The sequence below is a fragment of the Macrobrachium nipponense genome, chromosome 31 (assembly GCF_015104395.2).
Source record: "Macrobrachium nipponense isolate FS-2020 chromosome 31, ASM1510439v2, whole genome shotgun sequence".
Lineage (NCBI taxonomy): Eukaryota > Metazoa > Arthropoda > Malacostraca > Decapoda > Palaemonidae > Macrobrachium > Macrobrachium nipponense.
The window spans coordinates 47899412-47911806 of NC_061093.1; positions in this window are offsets into that span (position 1 = coordinate 47899412).

A 12395-nucleotide genomic window follows, 5' to 3' on the forward strand; every position below is an offset into this window, starting at 1 on the left:
GAAAGAAAGAATGAAGGGGGAATCCAAAGAAAAAGTAGGATAGTAACACAATATCAGCAATGAAATGTGAGTAGAATAACAGTTAAGACTTCCTATCAATTTTCAGTGAGGCGCGATTTACTTTCAACATTACGTACTTGTTTCCTTACCTACTTACCAAATGAGCAAAACATAAGTAATAATCCTTACCTACTTATTAAATGTGCAAAAGATAAGTAATCTTCTTTACCTACTTATTAAATGTGCAAAATATAATATCTCCTTACCTACTTTCAAATGTGCAAAACATAAGTAAACATTCCTTACCCAACCTTATTAAATGGTGCAAAAGATAAGTAATCCTTCCTTAAACCTAAACTAATTCCAACAATGTGGGCAAAAGATAAGGTAATTCCATTCTTAATTAAACCTATTCTTAGAAAATGTGCAAAAGATAAGTATTCATTCTTACCTACTTATCAAATGTTGCAAAGGCATAAGTAATCATCCCTTACCTACTTATCAAATGTGGCAAAGATAAGTAATCATCCTTACTACTAAATCAAAAATGTGCAAAAGATAAGTAATCATCCTCCTTACCTACTTATCAAATGTGGCCAAAACATAAAGTAATCATTCCTTACCTACTTATTAAAATGGGCCAAAAGATAGTCAATCAATTCTTATCCTACTTAAATCAAAGGTGCAAAAAGAGTAAAGTAATCATCCTTACCTACCTTATCAAAATGTGCAAAACACATAAAAGTAAACATCCTTACCAACTTATTATAATGTGCAAAAGATAAGTAATTTCCTTACATTAACTTAATTCAAATGGCCAAAAGATTAAGTATTCATTCCTTACCTTATCAAAGCAAATGTGCCAAAAGATAAGTAATTACATTCCTTAACCTACTATCAAATGTGCAAAACATAAGTAATCATCCCTTACCTACCTTATTCAAATGTGCCAAAAGCATAAGTAATCATCGCTTATACTACGATCACACACTGTGCAAAAGGATAAGTAATCAATCTTTTCCTTTACCTACTTATCAAATGTGCAAAAGATAAGTATCAATCCTTACCTTACTTACCAAATGTGCAAAAGATACTTAATCATCTACCTAAACTTAGCAAATGGGGCAAAACATAAGTAATTCATTCCCTTACCTACCTTATCAAATGCAAAAGATAAGGTAATCATCCTTACCTCTATCAATGTGCAAATACGCATAATATCATTCCATACCTACTTATCAAAGTGCAAAAAACTAAGTACTCATCCTTACCTACTTATATCCATGTGGCAAAACATAAGTAATTCATCCTTTACCTACTATCAGATGATTCAAAAGTACGTAATCATCCTTACCTACTTATCAAATGGGTAAAACAAAAGTTATCATCCTTACCTACTTATCAAATGCGCAAAAGATAAGTAATCATCCTTACCTACTTATTAAATGTGCAAAACATAAGTAATCATCCTTACCTACTTATCAAATGTGCAAAAGACAAGTTTGTTTCTTTGTTTGGTGTTTTTACGTTGCATGGAACCAGTGGTTATTCAGCAACGGGACCAACGGTTTTACGCGACTTCCGAACCACGTCGAGAGTGAACTTCTATCACCAGAAACACACATCTCTCACTCCTCAATGGAATACTCGAGAATCGAGCTCGCGACCACCGAGGTGGCACGCCAATACCATACCAACTACGCCACTGAGGCGCCGCAAATGATAAGTAATCATCCTTACCTAATTATCAAATGTGCAAAGAAAAAGAAAACGGAATAAGGAGCAAGACAGCAGCAGAGAAAATGCCCCAAAGCAACACGTTGCTCGGGCCCTCATAAACGCGAGGCAATTAAACTGCCGAGGCTGAGGTCAACGTGGAGCGGAAAAGCTGACAAATGGAGAGAGGAAATCCTTCGGAATATGAAAATTCTCAAGGATGAGGAGGAAAGCGACTGAGGGAATATTGCCTCTCGTTTGAATAAAGCCAGGGTATAAAGAATACCGAGAGGACTTGAGAGTTGGAAGGGTTGATGATTGAAAGGAATGGAAAGAAGGCGGTGATGGGGTGGGGCGAGTCAGTTCTAGGAAGAAAGAGAGCTTGGAAGAGGATGCTAATGGCGGCGATGAGGAGGAAAACGATTAGGAGGACGAGGGAGAAACGAGAGGAAAGACGAGTGGAGAAGAATTTGTCAAAAAATTGAAAAGTAAAGTCCAAGCAAGAGAAACCTTAAGCACCGTGGGACTACTCCATTACTGGCTGACGAAAACGACAGGAAGGAAGAAGAAGAAGAAGAAGAAGGAAGACTGAGAAAAAAGGGAGATGAGAAGAAGAGCAGGAGGAGTTGAACTGATGATTAAAAACCTATAGTGGGCCCCGAGCGACAGATAATTGGAAGAACGAAGGAGTGAAGGGGAAGGACAAAAGATGAATGCGCGGGAAAAACCAGAATGAACGATGATGATGATGATGATGATGAGGAGGAGGAGGGGGAGGAGGAGGAAGATGACGCTGGTGGCCAGGCAACGAAAAAGGGGAAGGGTTCAGGGAAAAAAAAAAAAATAAATAAAACTCAATAACAAAGCGAAATGGGGGAATCACAGAATATAAAGAGCAAGATAAGAAAGGGAGGGGACGAATAGAAACGATAGTGAAAGATAAGGGTTCTCGAAGGGAGAGAGAGAGAGAGAAAGAGAGAGAGGGTGGGATTTCAACTATTCCCTTTTCATCTCCTTCCTCTTTTTTTATGGTTTCATTTTCCTCCGTTGATTAGCAGAGTGAGGGGCGCGCCCGAATGGAACTGTTGTTCCAAACTGTCTTCTGGTAATGCCCGTGAGAACGCGCCCTTTGGGAGAGTTCTCCTCGTGAAATGTCAATCAGAACGGAAAACGAAAGACCATCTCCTGATACCACTTGCAATACCTAACCGAGTCTCAACGCCGTCAACGCTGGTGTTGGTATCCGTTGTAATCTGCTAGTTTGTATGCATGTATGAAGAGGAACTACCATTTGCCTGTGTGTGCATTTCCGTGAATATCCCAGCAAGATGGGTGCTTGCTTCCACGAGTAAAACACATGCAAAATGCATGTGTGTATGTATGCATGTATTTGTTTAGCTGAAAACAACACGTGTACATGTGGCACTAATATAGTGGTTTCATGAACCAGCATCCAGATAATAAATAATTTTCAAAATTAGTATTGACTAAACAAAACCAAGAATAATAATAATAATAATAATAATAATAATAATAATAATAATAATAATAATAATAATAATAATAATAATAATAATAATGATCAAACATTTTCACGGTTGCTAAATGTTATTGACAAATACGAAAAAAATAAGAGTAATTATTATTATTATTATTATTATTATTATTATTATTATTATTGGTTTTATGAGCTAGCATCCAGATAATAACTAATATACGAAAATAGTATTGACTAAACAAAACCAAAACATCCTTAACTGTGAAAATAAGATCGACAATGTTACTAATATAACCCTTAATAATAATAATAATAATAATAATAATAATAATAATAATAATAATAATAATCAAACATTTTCACGGTTGCCGTATGTTAAGTGACAAAAACAATAAAATTTAGGGTAATTATTATTATTATTATTATTATTATTATTATTATTATTAAAACTTTTCTCGACTCTTTCACGCTATCACCACCAGCGTCTTTCTTTTCCACGTTCCAAAGCGAATCGTCATTTGTCCCCAGCGACTACACGTCGTTAGTAATTAAAAACAGAAATCGATGCATTGGCTCGATCGTTCATCCGTTCCCCCAACCGACATCCCTCCTCCTCCATCCGCAAACTCAACCATCCCGTTTCCCCCACATCCTCTTTCACCCTCCCTCATCCACGGCAGATGTCCCGGGGAACACTTGTGCGGGCGTATATATCATTATGCTAAATGCCGGGGTCCCGAAAAATAGGATGGAGGGGAGGGGCCCGGTCGACCCCCAGGCGTTTATTTATCGTGATTTTGAATCGGTTTATTACATCGCAGACGTTTCCGATTTTTAGTCCTCGCTGAAATGAGCTATTTTTGTTGCATTGTTAACATTAATTGGAAGCGTTTTTGCATTACTTTTTAAATTTTTTTTTAAAGCAAGAATATTCATTTTGTAATATATATGATATATTCTATTACATTCTTAAAGTCGGATGTTTCATTGCATCATTCTAGAATTTATAATAATTAATCTTATAGTAATATTACATCTAATTAAGACTTTCTGCATTATCAAACTTAGATAATCTTTTCTTGCATCAATAATACCAGACCTTCTCTAGCACCAGTGAAATTTGACAGTTTATTCTATGAATAAAAGTAAATGTAAGTCCATCATAAACCATACAACGTCAAAACTGGAAACTGCATAGCATCATTAACCTTAAAAATCCATTTTATTTAATAAATCTGACTGAATTTTTACTTAAACATAAAATACAGAACTGTTAGTGCAAATCGCCTCAGACAATTCGTTTCACGTGACTAAATTCTACTGCTTAAAAAGTATTTTTGCTAAATCTTTACATGTATGCAAATATATTTGAATGCATACATGCATGCATATACAGGCGTATTTATGTATGTATGTATGTATATACATATTATATATATATATATATATATATATATATATATATATATATATATGTGTGTGTGTGTGTGTGTGTGTGTGTGTATATATATCTCTTGGGCGTATGAATGTTCGTTGCAGCTATATTTGAGTAATACCCCAACATGTTTTATATTAATGCAATATTTCTCTCTCATTACTCTGTTAAAAACAAAATTATACCTTAAGCATAAATTTGCTGAAAAAAATGCACGTTTGCGTGCAGACCTAGAGTGGTTATATGTAAATGTCCCCAGGTATACGAGAAGTCCTTATGGGCGTGGAGTAAAGAAATCAGTTTGGAGTAACAGCGCAATTTGTCATAATTCTTTTCGTTTTATTTCTTGTGGAAAATGAAATTTTGTTACGACTGAGTTATTATGTCTGTACTGCTTACGACTGAAACTGTGTGTGTGTGTGTGTGTGCGTGTGTGACACTACGGATGGAAAGTTTAATTCAGGCATTGGAACATGGAACTACTTCATTTGCTGAATACCGAGATCTCATGTTAATATGTAATCTGCTTAACGAATTTTTAGTATGCTAATAAGTAGTATAATCTGAAAAATTAATCTTACAAACTAATTCTATCTAATGACCTTACAAACTAATTCTAGCCGTCTTAGTGGAAGTAACTATGATTTTCTGAGCTTTCTAATAATAATAATAATAATAATAATAATAATAATAATAATAATAATAACAAAGTTGTAGTAGTAGTAGTAGTAGTAGTAGTAGTAGTGGTGGTGGTGGTGGTGGTGGTAGTAATTGTTGTTTTGACTAACAAATGGTAAATTAACTATAAATATGTCTAAACCAAAACCAGCCAGTCGACAGACTTGACGTGGTGTAAATATTCATCATTGCAGAACCCATTCTCTCCTGTTAGTTGAAAATCTACAAAAATTTCAACTAAACGAAGAAATATTGTCCACGTTACTTGTAGGGAGAAACTGGTGAAGATATTAGTCTCGAATCAAACGAAAACACATTTGATTTGCTTCTTTATGTTGTTCAAGCCACCACTTGTACCAAAGACGCTCACACAAAAATAATTATGGTCATAAAAAAGCTTCTCTTTAGACGCAATGATAATAATTATAATACAGTTGCTCTTAGCACGTTCAGAGAGGAGCCACATGCCGTCTGAAACCTGTCATTTTAACCAGCTGGATAAATACAAGGAATCGTACTTATTTTTTATCCTTCTCATTTTCCCTTTATAATTATGTTTGTTTTGATCAGGGTGATAATTACTTGAACTTCGCGTTGAGAGAGAGAGAGAGAGAGAGAGAGAGAGAGAGAGAGAGAGAGAGAGAGGAGAGAGAGGATGATAAAAAAAACTGATTTTTCTGAGGTGTTTCTTGTTAATTTTGTGCCCAGAAGTACATAAGAGGTTTAAAATGTTCTAAAGGGTAAACCAGTAAATTGGAGACTATTCAATGACGTAAATGATAAATCGCGGTTCGTACAGCGTATATAAAAATATCTATATAAGTATTCTTTTTTTTATTTCGTCCCTATCTCTGGTAGTGGCAGTCCCTTGGGGTGATATTGTTCCAAATATTCATAAAGAGAAAGAGGCAATTTGTTCTTATATCCTTTGTTTGGGGCACCTGCCTTCGCAGGGGGAAAAAAGGCTGTACTCTTTCTATTTCGCTCCATAGAATTTTTTTACTTATGTTTTAGTCGAAAGACGAAGTTATTAACGAACAAAAAAATCAATATGAGCATGAGGACCAGAAATTATTTTAATTTTCTTTTGAAAATAACTCTTAGTCGATTCTCTGCTCATAACTTTCACAATAATCTTATCTTTGGAATCTTTTCGTGCTATACAAGTTTGCACTGAGCAGAAACTGATGATAATATTATGATACCACGATACAAAACTAGATGGAAAAGTACGAATGAAAAGACATCCCACTATGATTTCACCTAAAGCGAGAGAAGTTTTTCCTGTTTATCAGTCAGCTGTAGTCTCGACTGATCATCAAAGGTTTACGGAAGATAGAATATCACCTCTCTCTCTCTCTCTCTCTCTGATAGCATTTATCTTACGGAAGATGGCGAGTACAGATTTCATAAGTTTACTAAGTGTTAGAAGAGTTCCCATTTTCTGGTAAAAGTTTGCAGTACTCTCCACAGGAGAGAGAGAGAGAGAGAGAGAGAGAGAGAGAGAGAGAGAGAGAGAGAGAGAGAGAGAAGAAGAAGTCTGGAGTGAGGCTAGGGTACAGGGACGCTAAAGGCAGACTGAATAGCATGGAAAGCAATGATCATCATGAATAACACTTTTATTCGCTAATGAACATTTCCGTTTGACCAAGTGAGGTGAGAAGCAACATTATTTACCGAAGATATCAACAGAAAACAGGGTCGAGAAAAGGTGCGACCAAGGCCTTATATTTCATTTGTTTAATAATATACTTACACAATTTTTACATAACACTACTTCAACGTGCGATAAAAAAATAAAAGAATAACAAATTTGAAAAAAACACGCTGCAGTATACTAAGAAATATCGCCAAATATCCAAAGGAAAAGTGACTAACCACAAAACAAGAGGAAAACGTATAATAAAGAACTAAAATACGTTAAGGAACAATAATTCTCAGAAAAGTGTGCAACGTTTATTAAGATAAACAAATAGAACAGGGAAATAAAAGAAACAAATATGAAACAACCGAACCTCGCATAACAAAAAAAAAAAAAAGGACAATAAAACAAATAAAAAATAAAACAGCGAGAAGTGTACGCATAATGAACAGCAATACCAGACAAAATACATCAATTGCAGCTGCACGTTTGTACACAAACGCGCGCACCATTATTCCGTGCTGTACATGCGTCAGGTTATATTTTCACACATTAATTGAAACGCAACTCTGTTAATGGCTCGGTTTGGACCCACTGGAAAACATTCAGCCGGATGTTATGGTTGTTCAAAATGAACTTTTAATTATTCTCATAAATACTTTTTTTTTTTTTTTTTTTTTTTTTTTTTTTGGTCCGAGTCGTGTTCATATACGTTATCCCCTCTTGCCACCCCCGCCCCCGGCCACCAACCCCTACCCTCCCCTCTACGTTTTTATGAAGAGAATCATTTCCGTGCAGCCAACAGGTTGCAAAGGACAAAATTTTTGTTGGCTGAATATTGTGATGTGAATGCGCGCTTGTCCATGAATGCCACAGTTATTAGTATTCAGATATCTTGAATACAGAGTCTGGAATATTACCGTTGATTAATATTTTAATTGTTGGTATTCAAAGATCTTGAAAACAAACTCTGGAATATTCCCCTTTGTAAATGCTGTCGTTATTAGCGTTCAGAGATCTTGATAACCAAATCTGGAATATTCCCGTTGATAAATACTGTAGTTATTAGCGATCAGAGATCCTGATAACCAAATCTGGAATATTCCTGTTGATAAATACTGTAGTTATTAGCGTTCAGAGATCTTGATAACCAAATCTGGAATATTACCGTTGATAAATACTCTAGTTATTAGCGTTCAGAGATCTTGATGACCAAATCTGGAATATTACCGTTGATAAATACTGTAGTTATTAGCGTTCAGAGATCTTGATGACCAAATCTGGAATATTCCCGTTGATAAATGCTTTAGTTATTGGTATTCAGAAATCTTCATGAATATAATCTGGAATATTACTGCTAACGAACATTTTACAAATAATCTGGAATATGACAGCTGACGATCATTTTAATTGTAGTTAACATAGATCTTGAAAAAAATCTGGGAAATTACTGTTGATTAATACTGTAGTTATTAGTGATCAGAGCTCTTGAAAACAATATCTGTAATATTACTGTTGATAAATACTTTAGTTATTGGTATTCAGAGATCTGAAAATAAAATCTATCTGGCAAATTACTGTTGATGAATACCGTAGTTATTAGTGATCAGAGATCTTGAAGACAAAATCTGGAATATTACTGTTGATGAAATCTGTATTTATAAATATTCCGATCTTGAAAACAAAATCTGGAATATTGAGAAAACCATCGTGATATTCTGTAACTGGATCTTAGGTACCTCAGGCAAAATGTACTTTAGGATGTCTGAGCATTAAGCTTACAGAGTGAAGGTAATTGTAACTTATTTATTCTGTGATTGAATCACACAAGGAAAAGGCAATTTCACGTATTCTGGGATTAGACTTGAAGACTATAAAACAGCAAATATCATGGTTTCCCGTGATTTATTCTTAATAAGACTATGGAAAAGTGGTATACATTAAGAATAAGATTAAATGTATTGTTCAGTGATCCAATCTTCTAGAGGTTCAAGTAAAATGTATAATATTGCATTCTGAGATGCAAAATTAGAGACATAAAAAATACAAGGTATTTTAAACACTCTGCTATTTAAAATTAAAGTTATTAACTTAGAGGTACCACATTTAGTGACATGAAACCTAACTAGGTTAATACAAGTAAAACAGGTATTCAGTTCTTGAGGCGGACACCATTGTACAGAACGAACGAATGATAAAATCTGAAAACCTCAAAAGAATGACGCCACATAGAATAAAACTTTCTTTAACGTGGCCGAATCCAAGTGACACGTCTAATCCGCGAAATCTTCAATAGAGGTTTATGGTCCAGACGCACCGTAAATCAGAAAGTGTTGTTGATCACTTAACTATGAGTAAATCACTCTGTAGGCTATAGGAAGAATTTGTTTTTACATGACCCACTGCGAGTTATTCAACCTGTTCACCTGAATGAAGTTATTGAATATCGCAACGTCTCAGTACTTTCAATGATAGGTAGTAGTCCTTCGTTTTGGGAAGTTTCGTTTCCCTTGACATCAAAACTATGGAGAATTATTTGAATGGTTTCTTTCCGCAAAGTTCATTACGGTTTGGGGATTTTTGATGTTGTGCATCTAAAGAATACAGAGAGAGAGAGAGAGAGAGAGAGAAGAGAGAGAGAGAGAGAGACTCCAATGACGAAGACATTATTTAAGAGATATAAAGAGTAAACGCAAAAAATTAATCCCCTTATAATTTTGCCCCCTTCTACGTTTGGCAGAAATACGCAAAGATTAACTGAGAGTTAGTTCCTCTGGGGGCCCTCCAGCCGAAATTGACATCATCACTCCGGGGTCCTTTGTAAACACAAACGTTTTCTCGGTGTGCGAACGTTTCTTTGATTGAAACGTCGGCAGTTTCGTTTAATCAAATTTCAGTAACTCTATAGCTTTCATTTCATTCCTATTCCGTCCCGGATTTTCAACGGGAGAGATTGTTCTGACGTATGGGAATATAATCTTTTTTTTTTTTTCTTTTTCGCTCGACACTTCAGACTTCCATTTTCAGAATAGAGGCAGTACTGTTTCTCATATCTTGTCGTTCAACGTGGCTTCCTATGCGGCCCAAACTCACGCACAGCGCTTCCGTACGATGTGCCGCTGGCTTTCGTCCGTTTCATCTTCACATCGATCGCTACGATTCGCCGGCAATCGATCACTCAAGCTTTGACCTCTACTTTTGCGTCTCTCACATTATCACATCGAACATTTCAACATTTCCGTGTCCTGACCGGCGGGATGCACTCGTGTTAGAAATATCGCTAATGACGAACGGTTAAAGCCGAATGAATGATTAATGTGGAAATCCCGCGTGTCATCAGCGTTCGTTCGGCCTATCGTAGTTCATTTGGTAAACAAATATCACGAAATTGAATATGTACAGCTCGACATGTAAAACTTTTCCCATCCTGCCCCCTTTTTCGTTTTCCATTTTTTTTCCCCATAATATTCAAAAAAGAGTTTTATACCCGATGCCGGGCTGTATCCATTTAAATATTTCTATCACTATTAATGCAATTTCTTTTTCTTTCATTTTAATAAAGGCCAAAAACCGAGTTCCAAAGCAGAGTTTGGGCGAAAAGACACACGGTTTTTCATTAGTCATTTTTTTTCATTAATATTTTTGTTTCATCTTTCTTTCCATTCTCACATCCGGGTATTGAAATATAATCCGCGAATCTCTTATCAATTCGGTTAGAAACAACCACAGCGCACTCAACGGTACTGGTTATTTATAAACCTAGTTAATGTACTTTCCTCCATCTAATAATAATGCCGGTATCCGGATCAGATGCTTTTAACTTTTTATATATAACTTTCTTTCTTTCCTTTGTTTCCCTCCTGTTGCCAGAGAATTTATAGATGTAGAAGAGTATTGACGTACCAATAAATACCTCTGTTATTTCGGCGATAGGGTATATTGTCGTTGGCAATATCTTATAGCTGTTATCATTTATTGAAAGAATTTTGTTATATCAAATAAAGATATCATATATATGTATGAATATATATATATAGATATATATATATAAATATATGTATCCCAATAAATATATTCCCACTTTTTGCAGGTGGGATATATTGTCGTTAGCAATATCTTATAGCTATTATCATTTATTTTAAGATTTTATGTTATATCTAATAAAGATATCAATTGGTGTACACACACACGCGCGCGCATATCAATTGGTGTACACATACACGCGCGGCGCGCGCATATATATATATATATTATATATATATATGATATAATATATATATATATATATATATATATATATTCCCATGCATGTATCCCCCCGTTATTGTGGGAAAGAGGGAGTGGGGTGCCAGATGGATTCAGCTTTTCGGTTCCTCAGTAAGTCTTTTGGGATGAGGTTGCTGGCCCAGTGCCCTTTTCTTGAGCCTATCAGAAGCTGTTAACCATTTACACCAGAGAGGAACTGTTAATGGTAAGCCTTGAGTGACACGCTAACCTCTAGCAGCTATGAACTGAGCGGTGCTCCATTTAGGCTGGCTGCCATATCCCTCCGTTTACCGCAGTTTCTGAACCAAAGGCCCAGATTCGTATCCTTAACGAGACAACAAAACTTAACAGTTATAATTTCCTTTGTAAGATAGTTACTTCTAAGGTGAACTGAATAGGATATTAAGTGATATATGTGGCTTAATATATGGGAATATATGTGGATATGTATATGTATATGTATATGTGTATATATATATATATATATATATATATATATATATATATATATATATCTATGTTTTTGTGTGTGTGTGTATGTGTGTGTCATATATATAAAATCCACCGTGAATTCAATGAAAGTAAATAATGTCCACACAAAAGTCTAAACCTAAAAGAGAGACAATCCAATAACCTCTGTTCTTCTCGTTTTTTTAATTTTTTTATTTTTGCTTATGGCAGATGTGAAAGTAGCAGTTTTCTCTCTCTCTCTCTCTCTCTCTCTCTCTCTCTCTCTCTCTCTCTCTCTCTCTGCCTTTTATATAAGCGAAGCCAAGCGTGTTGGTAGATATTTGTGACCGCCGCTGGGGAGGTTCTGAGACTTGATTAGTTTTCTCCCCTACTTGGCCTCAATCCCCTCAAGCTGGGGAAGTATGCGTATCCCCTCACGTTCCCCTTTTTTCCCCATTTCTTTCTTGAGCGACGGAAACGTAATGAAAAATGAGAGAGACGAGAGGGAAGAGTAATTCAATAACAAGCATCTTCCGGCGAAGGACAATTTGCAAATGGGATATTGAGATTATGGGAGCTATATATTTATAATTCAAAACACGTTATCACTTGAATGAAAAAAAAAGAGCCCGGCAACTTGATAAACAACCTTCCACAGATATTTGCCGTTTTTTCTTTATCTGACCTTATAACAGCAAGGCCTCTTAGCT